This window comes from Rousettus aegyptiacus, unplaced genomic scaffold (genome assembly GCF_014176215.1).
Source record: "Rousettus aegyptiacus isolate mRouAeg1 unplaced genomic scaffold, mRouAeg1.p scaffold_m13_p_10, whole genome shotgun sequence".
Classification (NCBI taxonomy): Eukaryota; Metazoa; Chordata; class Mammalia; order Chiroptera; family Pteropodidae; genus Rousettus; species Rousettus aegyptiacus.
Window position 1 is genome coordinate 72564232 of NW_023416285.1, and position 21546 is coordinate 72585777.

Below are 21546 nucleotides of genomic sequence, written 5' to 3' on the forward strand. Positions count from 1 at the left end.
GTCAGTGTGAGGCATGTGTAGATGGATGAATATTTCAGCATATCTTCTTTTGAAAATTCATTGTTTTTATTTCAAGTATTCACAATTGAGTATACTATTTACTTGCTGAATATAATATTTTGTTGCAGATTATTAAAGGTGCATATGTGTAGCATTTTAGGCAGCAACTTGTGAGACACAGAAACCAAGAATTTCAGTTATTTTCCAAAGTAATCAGGATGCATTTGATAAAATGAAAGTCTCTGAGAGAGATCGTGAACTTGAACTGACTGATTTGTCTGGAACTCAGTATCTCCTCTGTGATCTATTTTTATGTATAATATAGCATAATTAAAATGTTCATTTGCCTATTCTATTCTTTCAAACAAAACAAAACATGATACTAGTAGCTTTTGTTTCCATTTGATAGGGAGCCTATGAAAACTGCTTAAAAATGCAAAAGCAGATTTGAAACAGAAGGGTTTTGTTTTTGTTTTTCATCGAAGTCAGCATTTTTGGAAAAAAAAAAAAAAAAAAAAAAACCCCAAAGACTACTACATCTATACTTCCTGTAGTAGAAATATGGTTGTTATTCAGATGTGCACACTAAATGTTACAGATGTTTTGTAATTTTATGAAATAAAACTGCACACATGCACGTACATACACACATAGAACCCCTGACTTAATCCTTAGTACATTCTTGAGAATGGAAAGTTTTATTCAAGCAACTGATTTATATCAAGTAGTTATTGAATGTATGGTATGAGAGGAAGGTTCAATTGAAAATGGAAAGAGACACATCATAGATGTGCTTCTTGCAAGCATAGGTGAGTGATCTCAGGTGTGTGGTGGCCAGATTGTCCTAAATTGTCCCTTGACTCCTGAGTAATTGCACCATTCAGTGCTTATGTGATGTCAGTGTATGGGATCAAACCAAGCGCACTCATGACTAAGGAGTCACCATTTTTGGCAAATGGATTATTTTCAAAGTCAAGTTTTGTCGTTGTTGGGAACATTTTAATATAATGCAGTTCTTTTGGAGGTCATAAAGATGAATCTGTCTTGTCTTATGTTCTATTTAAAACTGCCCAAGTGAGGTATTCATCCCTACGCTCAATTCCATCACTGCTTGTATTTCTTTAATCTTGATCTTGTTTGAAAGGAGCTTTATCCAGAACACAGTTTCTTCATTCAGAATGAAATTGCTTTTAGACATTAAAAAGCTTGTGTACAATTATATAATTGAAAATTTCCTTTCATCTAGATTTTACTAAATTCATGACTGTATTAGCCAGTAAAAGCGAATTATATTTTGGCCTTTCTAATGGATTTATGTACTTTGAACATCCCCCTTGGGGCTGTGTTTGCTTTTGAATTGTGAGGTAGAAAATACTTTCAGAAGCTCAGTCATGAGACTTGATCTGTTAATACTTGTGGAGGAAGCTTCCAGTGTCCTTGTTGCTGGATTGGCTTTCATTCTATTGGCTGGATTCACATGTGAAATTATAGTGGGGATAAAAAGAAATTTTCCCACTAAATGCCTTAGTCTTATTTTTATATAGTATATTGTTATTTTTAATCGTAAAAGTAGAGGTGATTCTTGTGGAAAACTTGGGTACCACAGGAAAATACAAAGAAAGTAAAATTACTCTAATTTCGTTATCTCTAATTAGCAGCTATTCAAATGTCGACTTTTTTCCTTCTAGTGTTTTTTTCCAGATATAGATACTTTTAAGCAAAATAGGGACCGTATGGAACATACTGCTTTCTAGTCTGCATTCCCAAAGAACGTTGCTTAAAAACATTTTCCAATTTAATTAAATATCTTATAGATTTTTAAAAACTGTTTATCCATGTTAGATATTTATATTTTATAAATTGCTTAAAATAATATTACTTATAAGAGAAAACTTCTTTGTATACAGACTTTTTTAGGATAACTTCAGAGTCTTTTTTTCAACTATTGGTTTTAAGGAGTAAAAAGTAATTGTTCTTTTCAGTAATTACAGTTAAGCCTTTTTGACTGCAAGAATCTATTTTTATAAGATCATATTTTTGGTCTGTACAGAATGGTGCAGTAATACCTCATTTATCAACACCATTAGGGAACTTATCATAAATAATTTTTTCACATAACTGAAACTGACCCTTAAGGGTCCATAGTTGGTAATATAAAACATTGTGAATGAGAATCTTTCTAAAATTGTATTACATATGTTGCTATCCCCTTCCTGTAATATAATTAAAAGGTTTGAAAATCACAATTTAACCCCTTCTGGTTTGAATTATAAGCATCATTATAAACACTAGTTATTGTGCAGTCAGTTCGCTAAAATGTGATATATGCGTTCCTAAGAACTACCATGCTGTGCAAAATCATGTAGTAAAAACCCATAGCACTTAGGGGCTAAATAGGGTCAGGGACACAATACTCAAAAACTTTTACCGGTGATACATTATAAAAAAAATAAGATAAGAACTGAATAAAAATTGTAGCACAATTTTACACATATTAGGTGATTGAGGTGTAGATAAATAATATAATAAATATGGCATTTTACCTTGACAAAGTCCTGACCTTTTCTTGAGGACTGAGGCCTTGGAAGGATTGCAGCTTGTGAGTTATTCTGCAGTAGTGGAAGAGGGTTACCTGAAATTGAAAGGAAAGTTGGGGTACCTGATGTGGACGGTCGTGGCTCATAGCACACTGGTGGAAACCGAGGTTGACAGTAGATGTTTGAGGCATGGGTTTTGTGCATTCTGTGTATCCTTATGCAGCTGGGTTGGTTCTGCCTGGGTGCAATCTTCTGCTATTACCTAGCAGTGCTTACAATGAAATTATGTATAAACAAATGTGAAATTTGAGTTAAGCTCAAATTGTTACCTACTATATCAGTCTTGGAATCACACAAGCTTATAGCAGAACTGAGTGTACTGTGTGGTAATACGGTGATATGTAAGGGATATTCTGCTTGTCTCTGTTCTACTTAGAGTTAATACTTGTAAAATACATAGAGAAAAATCTAGCGTAAGAATCAACACTGCATAAGTATTGGCAGTAACAATGACAATAATAAGCAATGCCTATTAATTTTTCTGGGATTCTGTCTACTTTTCAGTTATGACTGCCTACTGTAGCAGTTCTTTCTGCCTCCTTCAAATTGACCTATTTTTCAATCTCTTGTGGCTCTTAAATGAGTTTATCATGCTTCTAAGAATTATATCTAATATAAAGCCTGAAGTGGGAGAGCACAGACTTTAGATTATGGTTTACCTGTGTTTTACCTACTCAGACTTCTTTATTTTATGAATGAGTTATTACCTATGTATCCATTCACAGGATTGTTAGAGAAGTAACTGACGTTTTAAGTGGAGTTATTAGTCTGCAGAATTAGGGGATTTTTCTGTTTTATTAGAAAAAAAATAACAGAAGTCTCTCTTTTCATTACCACCTGCAGAAGAGAATGGTGCTTAAATGAATATATCTGATGGGCATTTAAAAGTTGTTGATTTAAATTGTTTCTTTAAGTTGTTATTGTTCACTTCTATTTACAACCATCTCTGTCTTTGAGAGATGAGCTCATCTTTGGAAGGTGGGGCAGGCAAGTGTGATTTCAGAAGACTTTCCCTCCCAAGTTACAGTATAATTAGAAGTCCAGATCCTCCTTCAGTTGCTTTTTATGATTCCCTGAGAAAGACATTTTTACAGTGAACGGTTGCCAAGAAGCCTTGCTAATTCTTGCTTTAGTAACTTTAATAAGACAACAGATCAGAATACCTTCTAGATTTAGCAAGCCTTTTTAGTATTATTCTGAAAGAAAAATAACTAACAAAGCTCATCATTTAGATATTCCAATGAAATCTATTTTAATTATGCAAAGAGACCGAAAAGCAATGGGGTGTTTTGATTTCTAATTTCTAATCTGATGTTGAATTTTAACTTTTTGTCTCTACATAATTTTTAGATATATTTGGGCTGCTTGAACTCATTGAGTGATTGCTATTAACAAGACTTTGGGAAAAGGAAACTTGCCTTCTGAGCTTTGTACCAAAGACCTGGGAAAAGTAAGTAAGTTTCTAACTCGCTCTAAAATTTTTTTTTGTTATACTTCTCTCAGAAAGTTAACAGTGAGTCTGTGGCTTTTCTTTCGTTCCTTTCTTGTTTTGTAAGTTTTAATGTGCTCTTATGGATTTGAAACATGGAAAGAAACTCAAGAGACCTTTTAAAAAAACCTTCAAAAGAGATTAGAATGACTCTTGCATTGTGTCATTTCTTCTGCATGTCATTAACTGAATCCTCAAGGTTGTGATAAAATCTTTATCAGATGTACAGTAGATGAACTAAACTTTAAAGGTAAGAGAATGTAACAGGGTGTGACAGGCAAGTGAGCCCCGTTTGCTGAATTTCAGGTGTTTTAGACTTTTACATAAGCTCTTTGGGTCTGAGTTTTTAGAATAAGGATGAAATCCATTTGGTTCTTTTGTCTGGAAAGGAAAACAAAATGTAAAGTCACTCGTTCAATAAGTCTCTTATGTAGGATGGTCGTGGAAGATTTGATGCACCTGCCAGTTTTATTATTTTATACCTTTTTTGAGGTACTCTAAGGTATTCTAATTATGACAACTACACGAATGGTTTTGCTCCTTTAGGAAAATCGCTTGGGGCTATAAAGTTGAGTTTTATTCTCTGATCTTTTTGAAAAGGTAAAATGAAGCTTAAAGATCAGTCTACTTTGTTTTGTAGATACCATTTGAAAGTATGAATGACTCATAAGAATGTAAGCAAAACAAAACATATGCACGCATGCACCTTTCTGTTTCAGAAGCAATATCATTGACAATAGGAACTGTTCATATATTAAATTACTAGATAGTTTTCTAAATTTGTTATGCCTTGTGTCTTATAGCTATCCTACATTTGCAGCAGTATAAATAAGCTAGTTGAAACATGTCTAAAATAAAGCAAGGCAGAAAAGAACTTTGCTCTAGAAGTTCCCATAGGTGCATTATATAGTAAGATCAAATTTATTGTTATATTGTAATTACTATAAATCAAATTGTGTATTTTATAATAATTATAATCAGGTAAGGATCTTTATTTATGAAACCTATTTGAAATTTAATAAGATATTTGCCCTGAAAAAATATTATACACACACACACTGTATATACACACCATGAATATAATTTTGGAAGGCTGTCAAGTCTTTGCTAATATAAATCTGTTGAAAGAAAAAATTTTGGAAATTTTCTCCAAAAGCGGTTTTTTTTGTTATAGTGAAATATTTATAGTAGTGAAATACCATTGTCAGCTGAATTTTAAAAAATGACAGCAGTTTATTTAGTTGAATTTTGTAGTCTTGTATTCACATATTAACCTAAAATAAAGGAAATCCTGTGTGGTGTAGTTGTCATTCCATCTTGGAAGGATATTTGAAAAAGGTTTATCTCAGAAGTTACCAATCTGTCCACAGAAATGGAATGAAAAGGGCAAGAGATTAATTCTTTGGGCTTCAGGATCCAGATATTTTCAGTGGTGTTTAGATTGGAAATATAACAGCCCCAGGAAGTAAGCTGCTTAAACTGCCTTTCAAATAATTTAGTATCTCTTGATAATTTAATATTGTCTCTGGTGAAATATTTTCCTTCCATTATATCAAAATATATTCTTTGTGACATTGTTGTAAAGATATTTTTCTGTTTTGTAGAGGCAAAGCATCTAATAATAATAAGCTAAAGACAGACACTGTGTTACCAGAGTGACCATGTCAAACAGATCCCTGTTTACCAAACCTAATGTCATAGGTGAATATTTATATGCACTGAAGGATGTTCACAATTTACTTTTAAGTTAAAAAAAAAATAGAAGAAAGTTATAATGTATAAGTATGCTCCACATAAATTGAGTCCTAAAAAACTGATTATATATGGAAGTAAGCATTAAAGGAGAAGATGGGTAGAGGGACGGGAGGAGAAGGTGGGCAGACCTTTCTGAAACTTACAAATCATGAGAGAATGTGCGGGACAGTACCCTGAGGAGGGTACGGGGTACTGAAATGTTTTGGGGATATCTTTCCGGGGAGGCAAACTTACAATTTCAGGGAAAATTCAGAACCTTAAACAACCTTCACAGTTTTTTTTTTTTTAACTCCCCTTTGTCCTCTAATTTTTTTCTTAATCACAAATATGTTTTCAAGGTGTTTCTTGTTTCAAGCATTTTATTTAATTATTCGATGTAGATTTCTGGAAACTTGAATCTGTAATGTTGACAAAAATGTGGATGTACTTTTGATAAGTTAGCCATGAATTATTTTAAAAGAAGTAAAAAATAGCTTCTTTTTTTTATTATCTTATTTAATGAATATATATTTTATGTTAATACTCAAAAAGTAAAATATACTATAAGTTGTTTGGTATCCTGTCTTTTCCATTTAACAATAAATGATGAAATCCTACGCTAATAAGTATTTATCTATAATGTTATTTTTGGTGAAAGCGAAACAATTGGATCTTTTTGTTTCATTTGGGCTATCCTGGCTTTCAGTTAGGAGTATACATATGAAATACATGGTGCAGGTTTTCTACCTGCAAACAGAATGGATAGGATTCTCCTTCTATAATCTCTGCAGTGTTTGCTGTAACCAGACATGTTCCAAATAGGAGACTTGTAGGAGTAAATATGTGTTCGAAATTGTAGCTGTCACTGTGTGTCAGGTACTGTGTATAAAGTGCTGTGTTTTCTTTGGGCTCTTTGTTGTATTACAAGAGTGCAGGTGCCATGTTCTTGTCTCTTAGCTGTCTTCAATATATCTGTGCTTAAAGAAGGATTCTACCTACATGTTGTTTTCTTGTGGGAAAGTCTAAATTTCTCAGATGAGGTGATGGGTACAGAAGGAACATTTCATTGAGTTTGGAATATAATTTATTGGAGTAAATTGCAACCCAAATTAGAGATGCAAAATGTTTTACAGACCTTTGCATGCTTTCTCAATTTTAAGTTTACTTATTAAGGCAACTTTTGCTGTGCAATTACTATGTGCTAGGCACTGTGTTAGAAGCTCATTATTCAAAGAGTAATGAGAAACGCTCTTCCTTACAAGGAACTTAATTTGAATTTCAAATTCTGAATTCGAATAACATGTATTTGGCATGTGACAAGCAGTAGGCTGGATATTCTTAAAATAAGGTAGTTAACCACTAACATTCAGTGATGATATTTATTGACTCATCGCCTCCAAAATAAGTTTATTAATAGAATTTTCTAATCTTTAAGTTTTTTCTTTTATTATATTTTCTCAAACTTTTGGTAACTGCTAAGTTAAATTATCTTTGGTTATGGCTGAATAATATTCCATTGTGTGTGTGTGTGTGTGTGTGTGTGTGTGTGTGTGTATCACATCTTCTTTATCCAGTCATCTATCAAAGTGCATTTCAGTTGATTCCATGTCTTGACCACTGTGAATAATGTTGCAGTGAACATTGGGGTGCATATATCTTTATGAATAAATGTTTTCAAATTTTTCTGTCAGATACCCAGAAGAGAAATCACTGGGTCATATGGTAATTCTATTCTTAATTTTTTGAGGAACCTCCATACTGCTTTCCATAATGACTGTACCAATTTACATTCCCACCAGCAATGTATAAGTTTTCCTTTTTCCCCACAACATCTCCAACACTTGTTGTTACTTGTCCTGTTGATGATAGCTATTCTAACAGGTATCACTGTGGTCCTTGCTATAGGTATTATTGAAACTTAGAGGGAGAAGGTAACTTGCCCACATTTACACTGCTAGAAAACATTTGCGTTAGGATTCTAGTTCCAATCCATATAACTTCAGTGCTCATGCAATATCCTCCTGACTCCCGTGAGCTGGTGGGGACTCCCAGATGCTCTGGGCCTGCTGAGAAAGGGACAGTTATTTCAGCTGAGGAATCAGGAAATGTATTTGCTGCACTGAAGAGCTGCCTGCCTATGAAATAAGTCTTGTGGGCCGAGTTAGAAGACAGAGAGAAAAGGGGAGAGTATTTGGAGCTGTAGGAAAAGCATGTGAAAAAGCATAAAGGAATAGAAGCTCATGGCCTGTTCAGAGTGGCAAGAACTCTCCTGTGGTTGGGGTTTGGGGCATGTTAGAGAACAGAGTAGGCTTAGATTGCAAAGCCTTGGTGCCAGAGTCACAAGGGCCCCAGATGTGCCATGCTAGAGACTTGGGATTTCGCAGTAATATATAGCCATGAGAGTTTTTTTTTTTTTTTTAAAGATATTGTCAGCTTATTATTTGTTTGTTTGTTTGTTTGTCTGTCTGTGTCTACAGCACCTGCAGCATCTGGTATTCCTAGGTGGTTTCCTATTCAAGTACTAACCAGGCTCGACCCTGCTTAGTTTCTAAGACCAGATGGGATCGGACTTGTTCAGAGTGGCATGGCCATAGATCCATGAGAATTTAAAGGTAAAGAAACTTCATAATCAGATGGGAGTTTTACAAAGATCACTTGAGCAGCAGTGTGAAATATAGACTGAAAAAGAGAAAACTGTAGACAGGAGACCCAGGGCTGCCCTGAGAGGTTGTATAGATTGTTCACTGCACAAGGGTATAAGTGAGTGGTGGGCTGTGGGGTCTGACAGCCATCTAGCATATTACTCACCAAGCTGTGTGCTCTTGGAGTTGGGCCTGCATAGAGAGGGCATCTTTAAAATTTTTCACATTAAGATGCTCTACTTGCCTTTTGATTGCTTATAAAATAATAGGAGAGATTAGATTAGTCAGAGAAACAATCATGGACCCTAAGGCTTAAGAACCTGGAGTTGGACATGGTGGTCTGTTTCTTAATTATATGATGTTAGACATGTTCCCCATCCTCTCAAAAGCTATTTCTTCATATTTATGGGAGAGTTGATAAGAAAAATCTAGCAGGCCCTGGACAAAGCAGTTAAGGGGCATTGGTAAGAGAATGGGCTAGAAAGGCAAGATGGAGAAATAATAGATCTCGGACTGGAAGCCACTGCTAGTAGTCAACCCTGAGTGTGCTGGGAACTGTATTAAGACTTTTACATGTTTTGTCTTATTTAGTCCTGTATTAGTTCTGAGAGGCAGATGTTATTGCCTCATTTTAAAGATTTCAAAACTTTGGCTCAGGGATGTTAAATGACTTGTCTAATGTCATACAGCTAGGAAGTGGCATAGTCGAGGCTAGAACCCAGGTCTATGTGACTCTCATGTTTATGCTCTTAACCACCCTGCTATGCTTAGAGATAATCTTTCCGTTATGTTGAACTCCCTTAATGTCCCACTTGAATCTCTTTGATGACATATTCTGATTTTATCTTTTGTTTATAACTTGAATTGAGTAATGGTGATTTAAATAATGTTGAATTTACTAGGCTGTGAGATCCTAAAGACTGAGATCCGGTCTCATTAATTTTCTTTTTGCCTTTCATAACTCTTTGCTCAATAAAGCATATGTGGGTAAGATGAATAATCTTAAGATTTTTTGTCTCCTAAAATTCAACAATTTTTAATATGTAAATAGTAATAATAGATAAGTAAACTTCAGTTGCAGTTATAGTCAAATAGAACTTGAAAAGGAGTCATTGGATTTTAGTTTGATATGTGGATTGATTGCTAAAGTTTGAGGAAATTCCTAATTGCCATTTTATCTGAAAAATAATTTGTGGCTTGCTGTCAAAGACTGAAGCCAAGACTAAAATGCACCTTTGCCAGCTCTTTTTAAAGTCTCTAAAGCTGTGCTTGCTGCTGCATTGCTGTGGTAATTATAAAACTCGGATATTTTAAATGATAATTTCGAGTCCATAAAAAAATGTTACAATGTCATTCAAGCAGATAGGACCTCAGTTTGTAAACTCACATGGAGGACTTTGTTAAAGGTTGCTCTTGTTTGGTCCCAGCTGGACATAGATTTTGACAACAAACTGAGATGCTATCCTAGGTCAGGGCATATTATCAGAGGTGCTGGGGTCAGACTACCTAGGTTTGCATCCCAGCTTCTCAGTGTGTGAACTCTGTGATCCTTGCCTGTAAAATGACAATGGATAAGAAAACAGATTGCAATTATACATTCATGTGCCTGGTTTATTGGGAATTTGGGTTGGGGGACGTCCTCAACCCGATGGGAGCCGTTTTTGCTCAGATACTCTTCAAAGGAGACCAGAACAGAATGATGCTTCAGTATTGGAGTGCATGTTTATCCCAGGATGACCCTTTTCTGTTTTTTAAAATTGACTTTACATTCTCTTCTAACTGCTGCATCTACTTTGTGAACCCTAAGGAGGCAGGTTAGGCTTTGCTCCATGCTCTGTATGCCCACAGAGAGTAGGAAATGATGGCTTTTAAGAAAATGGAAAATGTTATTCAAGATCAACATTTCCTCTGGGATTTGAGAAACTCACAGGTTTCTTTCTTCTTCCAGAAGAGTAGCACAAGTGCGCAGTGAGAAAGGAAACCAAACCCTAGGGAAGTCTCATAGCTCGTTTCTGCCACTGTTACTGGCAAGGAGGGAGGTAAGGGCCCTTAAGCAGCTCCCACAGCCCCAGTCGATGGTGAGATCGGGGATGGTGGGAAGAGAACACGAGGGTTGTTCTTACTCCGGCTGCCGCTGCCTGGCCTGAGGGGAAGCACAACAGCCGCAGAGCTCTGCTCCACGGCAGGAGCAAAAGCACGCCCGTCTGTCACAGAGTTTATGTTCTTTCATAAAAGTGAAGTTACACGTGTCTGATGCCCTTTTTAGGTTTTATATCTTGGGTTGTTAGAAGAGCAGGCAAGTCGAATAACAATACTCCTCAGATCTCGGAGGTCTTAGATTTGCAATTCAGATTAAGGGCAGACTTGGCCTGTGCATTCTTGACAGTGGAAAACAGGAGCTATTAATAAATGTTGAGTTTAAAAACTATTTCCAGGGTTACCTTTCCTTACTATGTGACTCCTGTAAAAAAGCTTCAGTCTGCTATAAGCTAGTAATCTTTAATACATGGATACTTCGGTGGGGAAAATAAAATCAGGTTGCATACCTTTCCCTTTTACTTGTGAACTAATTATTGTTTTCCTGCATTTAAAAGCAGATGTTAAACTATTTCTTTGATGTTCAACAGCAGACTCCAGTTGTATGTTACAGCTTTTGGTACATACCTATTGTTTGAGTAAAGATCAGCTTTGGCAAATTAGATTTTGATGGTTACGTTTTTGATCTGGAGCCACAGAATGGAATGGTAATTTATTCTTTCATTCAATTCACATTCATTTGGTTCCTTCCATGGCCTGTTACATAAATTGTTTTCAAATTTCATAAATGCCACAGAAAACCTTGCAAACTAGATAGTGCTATCTCTGTTTAATAGATAAAAAAAATAATGCATATAGAGTGATTAGTGCTGTTTTATAGATAAGAAAAAGAAAGCAAAGTGATTAGAAAACTTGCTCATGGTTATATTGCTATTAAGTGGCCAGAGATGTGCTATCCTCATCCCTCCCCGCCAAAAAGTTGATACTACAATGGTATTATTGCCTTTTAAGAGGAGATAATCAATGCAGCAAAGATTTTGAGGAGCTGGAATCAGGAAAAAGTAGTTAACCAAGAGCTCTTCATTTATTCATTTATTCAACAGATATTTATTTAGTACATATTTTGTGCTAGACACTTTGCAGTGTGCTATAGATTCAGTGGTGGGGCAAGACATTATCAATCCCTCACCAGCTTTAATGAGGAAACAGGGATTTAAGAGCGTGCTCCTCCTAAAAGCTGCAGTGTCTTGGTTAGGAGGGCTTTTATAAGTTTATTTCCAAGGTGTAGAAATTTGACACCTTAACTAAAGTTGTTTATTATCCTTTTACATCAGTATATATATAAAATTATCCACAAATAAACAGACGAATGGCTTCGTTAGGGTACTTTGCAATTGTACTCCTGCCTTGGCTGCTTAGGACATGCAGAACTGGAGGTTAGAGTGAAACTGTTTTGAGTTTTAAACAAAGTGTTGCACAAAAATTTGAACAATTACCTGGCAAGGACTATTTCTATTTCAGCTTTGGATTCCCCACTTTATGTAGGAGGTACTTAGCATACTGCCGGTATGAAGCAAGTACCAATACCTCTGGTTGATTGGCTCAGTGTTGGGAAATCAAATAGTGGAGAGAAGAGAAATGAAACTCATAGGGAGGGAGAAAAGTTAAGGTAATATCATGGAGGAGTGTGAGGGTGGCAATAAAACAAACCAACAAATAACCAAAAAGAGCACATGACATATGACGGACTTCATTCATATGTACAAACTGTATTTTATTTTTAAAATTTATTTTATTTAAAATTTATTTGGCTAGACATTTATATAATTAATGAAGTGATCCCCCCTATTATTCTAGCACCCATCTGGCACTACACACAACTGTTACACTAATATTGACAATATTTCCTATGATCTGCTCTCATCCCCGTGAGTCTTTTATAACTACTAATTTGTACATCTGCATCCTTTTACCTTTTTTGTCCAGCCCCCTAACTCCCCTCCCCTCTGGCAATCACAAGTTTGTTCTCTGTATCTGTGAGTCTGTTTTCATTTAGTTTGTTTGTTTCTTTTATTCCTTTGATTCCACATGTAAGTGAAATCATATGGTGTTTTGTTTGCCTTTCTCTATCTGACTTATTCCACTCAGCATAGTCCCTCTAGGTCCATCCATGTAGTTGCAAATGGTAAGATTTCATTTTTTTTAATGGCTGAGTTGTATATATGTATATATGTACCATAACTTCTTTATCCAGTTGTCTGTTGATAGATGCTTAGGTTGCTTCCATATCTTGTCTCGTATAAATTGTGCTGCCATGAATATTCGAGTGCAAAGATCTTTACGAATTATTGTTTTGGTTTTCTTTGGATAAATACTCAGAAGTGCAATTGCTAGGTCAAAATGTATATCCATTTTTAATTTTTTGAGAAACTTCCAGACTGTTTTCCATAGTGGCTGTACCAATTTGCAATCCCACCAACAATGTATGAGGGTTCCCTTTTCTCTGCATCCTCGCCAACACTCGTTTTTTGATTTATTGATGATAGCCATTCTGACACATGTAAGATGATATCTCATTGTGGTTTTAATTTGCATTTCTCTGATGGTTAGCGACCTTGAGCATCTTTTCATATGTCTATTAGCCATCTGTATTTCCTTTTTGGAGAAAAGTATCTGTTCAGGTCTTCTGCCCATTTTTTAATTGGATTGTTTGGTTTTTTTTGTTGTTGTTCAGTTGTATAAGTTCTTCAAATATTTTGTATATTTATCCCTTATCAGATGTATCATTAGCGAAGGTCTTCTTCCATTCAATTGTCTGTCTTTTCATTTCATTGATGATTTCCTTTGCTATACAAAAAACTTTTAGTTTGATGTAATCCCATTTTTTAATTTTTTCTTTTGTTTTCCTTGCCTGGGGAGATATATCTGAAAAGAAATTCCTATTAGTAATATCAAAGAGTTTACTGCTTATGTTTTCTTCTAGAAGTTTTATGGTTTTGGGTCTTACATTTAAGTAATTCATTTTTAGTCTATTCTTGTATCTGGTGTAAGAAGGTGTTCCAGCTGCTGCTGCTGCTGCTGCTTCTTCATCGTCTTCTTCCTTCGTCGTCTCCTCTTCCTCCTCCTCCTCCTCCTCCTTTCTTCTTTCTTTTTTTTGCGCATATATCTGTCCAATTTTCCCAACACTATTTGTTGAAGAGACTGTCTTTACCCCATTTATATTCTTTCCTTCTTTATCATATATGAAGTGAGCAAATAGGTGCGGATTTATTTCTGGGCTCTCTATTATGTTCCATTGATCAGTGTATCTTTTTTTATGCCACTACCATGCTGTTTTGATTACTGTAGCCTTGTAGTATAGTTTGATATCAGGCAGTGTGATACTTCCAACTTTCTTCTTCTTTCTCAATATTGCCGTAGCTGTTTGGAGTTGTTTATGGCTCCATATAAATTTTAGGATTATTTGTTCTAGCTGTCTGAAAAATGGCATTCTATATCTTTAAAGGAAAACCTTTATAGCATTTATACTATTCTGATGAATTAACAATGCAGTACCAGTAAACCTATGTATTAGACTAGTGTCTGATCTCTTATAATACGTAGGAAGAAGAGAAAATGAGCAGTAGCTGAAAAGAATCAGATTTAGAGAAAAATTATTTGATTTTAACAAAAATCACTTTAATTTTGGCGAGTGGCTGGTATAGCCACATGAGAAAGGACATTTAAATGTTAGGATGATCGGTAGCATTTGAGAAAATTTTGTCATCATCACTAGTTTCAGTGTTTCCACAACAGTGGTAATTGAATTCGAATATGTTTTCATTTGTTTTCTGAGTAGAAAGTAACATAAACAATTCTTAGAACAGAAGTTTTATTAGAAATTTAAAGACATGGCTAGATGGAAAATTGGTAAATTCATATTTTTTTCTCCTTAAGTCTTATGTTAAATTGTATCTTTCATGGAAAAATATGGCAATATTTTAATCAAATGAGACATTCACATAGGGACTTCAAGAGCATTAGTAAAATGTATGTTTTTTTCCCTTACGAAATAGGGTTAAATTGGTTTATATAGTCATATCATGGGTTTAAAGAAACAAGTATTTTATCATACAGATATATACAAATGCCTTAGGTATTCAGGTAATGCTTGACAATAATTGCAGTGTAAGAGTTGGACAGTGTAGGATTAAAATTATGTTTTTAATTAATCTTTTCTATATTAATATTTTATGAGATAGTGATGCATTTAGCTTCAAGTCCCATTGTTTCTTATTCCCTGAAGTGTTATCTTTCATAAAAGGGTAGATTTCTAGAGCAGAAGAACTGTTCCTATACAGTCCTAAGATTCTTTTTGTTTTGGAATTAAATTCGGGCTCTGCCACCGGCTATCTATGGGTGTGTTCTTTCTCTGAGCCTCAGCTTTCCAGCCTACTATAAAATGGGAATAGAGATATCTATTACTTAGATCTTATTAATATGATGTTTATTCATTCCTGAATTGTGGATAAACACTAAGCATATAATACAAAGGTTAGTGTTCTCAAAGCTTAGAAATCCATAGTAGATGCTGAGAATAGAGACATTTTATCATTGGAAGGATGAGACTCAGAATACTTAACATCCAGTTTCTGGCCACTCAGAATGGATGCTTAACTGTAAACATTCCGAGTGGCCATCACAGTGCCCACTCACTGCACATCAGCCTGGATTATCAGTATCAAGACCCATCCTCATTGTGCCCTGTACAAGGCTGCCTCCTTGGCCTAGACCCAACCCCCAACTCCAACCCCAGAAGTGCCGGTCAGCACATGTAGATGTAAGTCCAGACATCAAAGAGATTGAGGCCCTGGAAGAGGGAGGATTTCCTTGCTAGTTTCCATTTCTTACCTCAAGCTCTGCCCCTTCTTAACATTGGGAAGTCCAGCTTTCACAGGGCAGACTCTAACCCCCTTCCACAGGGATGGGACAGCAATAGCTACAGCTATCAAAAAGTTCAGTATCAGTACAAAAGCTTCCATGTAATCCTAGGAGGTTTCTAAAGCAGAGTTGAGCTGGTGTAACTACTTGGCCATATGCCAATGTGGTTAATAGTCTTTAAGAAATCGCTTTGTCATCACCTCAGACCTATTGGCCAGCCATCAAAAAGACAAGGGAAAAACGTGTTGGTGAGGACGTGGAGAAAGGGAACCCTTGTGCCCTGTGGTGGGAATAGAAATTGGTGCAGCCATTATGGAAAACAATATGGAGGTTCCTCAAAAAAAAAAAAAAGAAAAGAAAAGAAAAAGAAAATAGAACTACTGTGTTATCCAGCAATTCCACTGTGGGTATATATCCAAGGGAAATTAAATCACTGTCTAGAAGAGATATCTGCACTTCCACATTCATTGCAGCAGCATTTACAATAGCCAAGACGTGGAGACAGCTGAAGTGTCCATCAGCGGTTGAATGGATAAAGAAAATGTGGTACATATATACAGTAGACTATTATTCATCCATAAAAAAAATAAGGAAATCCTGCCGTTTACACCAACATACATGGACTTCAGGCATCATGTTAAGTGAAAGAAGTTAGACAGAGAAAGACAAGTACTGTATGATCTCACTTATATGTGAAATTTTTTTTTAAAAAACCCTGAACTTACAGAAACAGAGAACGCATTGGTGATCGCCTGAGATGATAGGTGAGAGGTGAGGGGTGAGGGGTGGGGAGTGAGAAATGGGTGAAGGTGGTCAAAAAGTACAAACTTCCAATTGTAAGATAAATTAGTTGTGAGGATGTAACATGCAGCATGGTGACTATAGTTAACGATAGTGTATTGTGTATTTAAAAAAAAGAGAAATACTGTATTGTATATTTGAAATTTGCTAAGAGATTAGATTTTAAAAGTTATTATAATGAGAAGAAATTTTTAACTATGTATGGTGATGGACATTAACTAAACTTATTGTGGTGATCATTTTTTAATATATACATATATCAAATCATCATGTTATATACCTTAAACTAATACAATGCTATATGTCAATTGTATCTTAATAAAATTGAGGAGAGGGAATAGTTTTGTGTGGACACTTTTTCTACAGAAACACTAAGATTTAAATTTAAGCTCAGTAGTGCAAAACTTTGTCATTACCAAAATTCAGTGTGAGCGGCCTTCTCTGCAATTATGAGCCAATAGGCAGTTTCAGTCTTATTTTCAAGGGAATGCCACTCAAAACAATTCATTTCATAGCTTCTTTTATACAGGAGCGAAAAATCTTGTTCAGGCCTTGATAATCCATTTCCTCAGTCCATTTGGACCAGAAACATTTAATCTTGGGCATGAAGAAGACTTGCTTTCTGTTGCGTGATTTTCTTGTTCTTTTCATTATCCCAGTTCCTATATAGACTTTCTGTTTATGAATCAAATAATTTATTTCATTGAGTTTTCTACCAATTTTCCCATAATGTGTTAGTTTCTTGTTACCTAATCATTACTAATAATCACTTTTATTTTACTAGTAAAATAATTACTTACACAGTTGCTTTCTAATATATTCTATTTCATTTATTCTAAGACATACATCTTTCATATTTTAACATTCTTAATATTTAGTGTATCTTGCAGTTGCTGACATTTTACATGTTATGGGCAGCACTTTTGTCTTTATTCTTTGTACAGCAGTGGCGCATCTTCCCATAGCACTTGGATTTGATGAAATACCAGTTTACATTCTGTGATGTTGGTGAAATCAGTGCCATTTTAATTACATCATGTCATTGTGTTTGAGAGATTATGTAATCTCATAGAAATTCTTATAGTAAAATCTAAAATCTGCTACCTTTGATAGTTGGAAGAGCCTACATAGGACAAAATAAAAACCCTCTGTGTAAATTTCTGGGCCATAGATGAAAGATTTCTATTTACTTAAATAATAATCAGGCTTTGGGTGTAATGAGTCTATTTTGGAAATAACTATTTAGGGTTCCACCTTTTCAAATTCTTTAGCTAGTGAAGAATTTGCTTCTTTTGTACTTGTGCATAAGAAACTGAGCCTTATTTTTGAACTTCTCAAAAAGTAGTCTTGGAAACAGCTTTTGAGACTGATTTTTTAGGATTCCTCCCTCTCCTTTTTCTTTTTTCATTTCTGAAACCTAAGTAGCAGGTTAAAACGTTATTCCCTGCAGAGTCTTGGTGTTTAGATTGTATATTTACATTGATACACATATATATTGCTATGCGGAATCACTGTCCACTGCAGTCCCCAAATGAAACAAAGGGAGGGGGGATCTGGGATTGGCTGAGATAAATATTATCTCAGCTTTCAGAACACTGTGTGAACACAGTATAATTCCCTTGGACAACTGTGCGACGAAACTCTTGTTTTAATGGCCATTAGATATTTCATGGGAACTGACTACACAGAATATATGGTAAAGAGGGCTTGGCAGTTGATAGGATTTAAAGTAGCAGTTACATCACCAACTGATATAAAATTAATTTTTTGCCAAGATGATTAATAGCCTGACTTGTGTGACCGAGGGATTGATCTCTTGACATGTCTTTGTGACATGTCACCACAGGCAGGGAAATCATATGCCTTCATTAGGCTTTACGTCTATTTTGTAAACCTTTTCTATGGAATGTGTATAGTCTTGTTCTGTGCAACTAACAAAAGATGTGATTATACTGTGTCATGATTTTCACCGTAGCTGTATTTTGTTGTGAAAGACTTCCTCAGTTTCCACAAACAATGGGCACCATGGAGAAAGGCTTTTTTTTCTTTGTATTCACATTTCTATTAATGTCGTTACTGGATTTGACTCTTTTATTAAAACCTTTTGGTCACATCAACAGTTTGTTCTAAGCTATCTATCTTCTAGCTTTGTCTGCAAAATTTATGTGGTTAGCCTGAGACATATGCAGATAAATTGCTTAGGGTTCAGCTTTCTCAGACTCGGAACAAATACGCTGCAGTGTGCTGAACTAATGGATGCAGCTTTGCAGCAATATCGATGTTGCTACAGTCAGATAGAAATCTTTGGGTGCCTTGGTTTGCATTTTCATATTCATATGCAGTTCTTGACCACTGGTTTTCAAATGGCTTCATCTCTCAGAAAGCTCTGTTTTAAGTAGAAAGACAAAGAAAGTTGTTCTTCCTCACTTTTAACTCTTCTGCCCACTCATAACAGTAATTGTGAGCTTAGCCTTTGGCCACATGTAAGTGGCGGCAACTCCCAATTCACAGACTGATTACATTCCCATGGCTTGTTGTAAATTCAGTTATTGGTTTTGAACTTGGAATATTTTCTAATGGGAGAAAACAATTTGAAAAATAGATGAGCCTATTGAAAATTCTTTAACCTGTAACATTCTAGCAGCATGTACCTTAAAACCTAAACTTCCCCACATGTTTTCCTGTAGAATAATGTTCCTGGTTCTGCTTTGGTGTCTTAAGGAATATAAGCATCTTATTCTTAACTTCAGTATGCAGCCACCTATCTGTGTGTCCTGTGGCAGTATATTAGGCAGGGTTCTTCAGGAGAAGCAATGGAGACTGACTAGATGAGCTAAGCAGAGAAATAACTTATTGAGAAGATAATAGTAGGTAGTTTCTGGAACCACTGGAAGTTGGTAAAAGGGCAGGAGTAAATAGAGACTACAGCCAGATTTATAGCCTGGGTCATATGGTATGATTAGGTCTCTGCAGGATGAACCTGGTCACTGAACACTGGACCATGCTGGTTCACACCAACTGCACTGTTAGGTCCCAGACACTTCCTACCAACTCTGCCACCTCAGCCTTTGCTGCTTCTGGGCACTGGATCTTTGCTACCATTGCCCTCAGGCATGAAAATATCTTCTTGCCCTGCTTCTTTGTATCTCCAGCTCGAGAGTCAGGATTAGTTAAGGCTATGTCATGTATGTGCCCATTGCTTACCTGCAAAGGTGTCTGGGAAGGTGAGTGTCCAGCCATTTTTGCCTCTATGTCTAAAGGTGTAGCTCTTGTCAGTACTCACATGATATAGGAAAAGGGTTCAGATACAGAATATTCCCATCCTGTCCCTCTCTATAAGAACGAATCTTCACTATAAGAAATCACGGTAGGAACCTTGGTAGAGGAGAATGACCAACATGTTTATCTATCTGAAGCTACAGTTAGTGAATTCTTGGATAACAAAGATGGCTGATTCTTCCTGTGCACTGGTGTTCAGGGACCGTGGGTTAATTAAAGCTAGAAGTGTGACTTGACGATTTAGTCATAATTTGACCTCTCACAGTATGTTCCCTATTGCTTTAAGATAAAATGCATTAAATTGAATTTTAACAATTTGATTAACTAGGAGGAACAGATTAAGGATTATCTGGTTCCTTATTTATAGTATAAAATGAAATTTCATATTGTCACTTTATCTTATATAGTTTGGTAATTTATATATTTTATTGATTTCTACCCTTTAAAATTTTTATTTTTTTATTTATAATAATACATATAGATAGCTTATAAATTTCTACCTGCTTATTGATATTGCAATATTCCGCTTCTCAGAGGCAACTACTTTAAATTTAGTTAGCTCTTCTTCTAATATTTACTTTCATATAGCTAATTAATTATATTGATATTTCTTGAATTTTTTAAAAAAATTTAGACATTAAACATTGAATTCCTATTAAGGAAGATAAGGGATTATCTCTCTTTTATTCTCCCTCAAATATCTCTTTCACTCTCTAAGATAGTTATATCTTGATTCGTTTTCACTGTAAATATTTTTCAAAGTTGAGCTATAAGAGTACTATGTGTACTATGATTTTATTTACTTTCTTGTATAGCATATTAAAGATAATTTTTTTGCCTCATATTCTATTTATGTACTACTTATTCATCCCCAAACTCTCAGATAAGGTCAAACACAGTGGCTTGGCTCTCAGTTCGTGTGTGTGTGTGTGTGAGAGAGAGAGAGAGAGAGAGAGAGAGAGAGAGAGAGACAGACAGACAGACAGACAGACAGACAGACAGACGTTTTCCCTGGAGCCTTCTGCTAGCTGGCTTCATTCTGGACTGTTTACTCTTGAGGCCTTATGCATAGCTGTTGACCTAGAATTTTTCTTTGCTATCATGTTGGGAGTTCTTGATTGACCTGTTTACTGGACGGCAGCTCCTTTGGTTTCTTCTCTCATTGTGGGGGAGCATATTGCCTATTTGCTTCTTGAGAAAAGTGTGTATGACATAATTTTCTTGAGATCTGGCGTGTATGAAAATAACATATGATTGATATAGAATTTAAAGATGGAAATTATTTTCCCTGAAAATTTTGGAGGCCTTGTTCCATTTTCTTCTGCTTCAAATTTTGTTATTGAATTGTTGGATACTTTTCTGATTCTGGTTACTCTATATGTTACTTTTGTGGGGCAGGGGGAAACTTTTAGAGTTTTTTAAAAATCCTCTGATACTCTGAGGTTTCATCATAATGTGCTTTGATGTATAACTTTTTTATTCATTGTGAAGATTTTGGTGGTGGGTGATGGAGGATAACTTTCTTCTCACTATTTTCTGTATTCTCTTTTCCGGAACTGCTATTTATCAGATGCTGGAACTTTTGTGATTTTCCTCCAGCGTACTTAACTTTAAAAAACATTTCTAGTCTCTGTCCTTTTTTTTCTACTGTTGGGGAACATTCACCTCTGTTATCTTCTAACCCTTCTGTGGATTTTTTATTTCTATAATCACAATATTAATTTCTAGGAGCTCTTTCTTATTCTTACAATATTTCTATTTTGTAGCAGCCTTTTTTGTTTTTTGTTTTTGTTTTTTGGCTTGCTTTATGGATACAATATCTTTTACCCCCTTGGAGTTATTGATAACATGTATATATGAAGTCTTTTTTCTGCTGCCAGCATTGACTTTTTTCTCCTTAAGTTCTTTTTGTTATGTTAGACTCTTCATCACATTTCTGGTAATTATTTGCTGTCTTTTTATTTATGTGGAGGCACTGAAAACTGATTGGAAGCACTGTGCATGACGAAAGTTGACAAGCTCTCTCTCTTGTCAACTGCTAGCCTTA

The 21546-nt window shown here is 35.4% G+C and overlaps 1 protein-coding gene across 24 annotated transcripts in view; it reads left to right on the forward strand.

The window, feature by feature from the left end:
- Positions 1-21546, forward strand: part of APBB2 (amyloid beta precursor protein binding family B member 2) — a 328869-nt gene that overhangs the window by 90055 nt on the left and 217268 nt on the right. For 22 of the 24 annotated variants that reach the window (XM_036228008.1, XM_036227996.1, XM_036227999.1 and 19 more), the window contains one exon: positions 3948-4047. The exons of 1 other annotated variant lie outside the window; for it this stretch is intronic. The gene's annotated coding sequence lies outside the window, so the exon portion shown is untranslated. Of the gene's footprint in view, positions 1-3947; positions 4052-21546 lie in introns of all 24 variants that reach the window. One more of the 24 variants, XM_036227985.1, reaches the window with a different exon arrangement.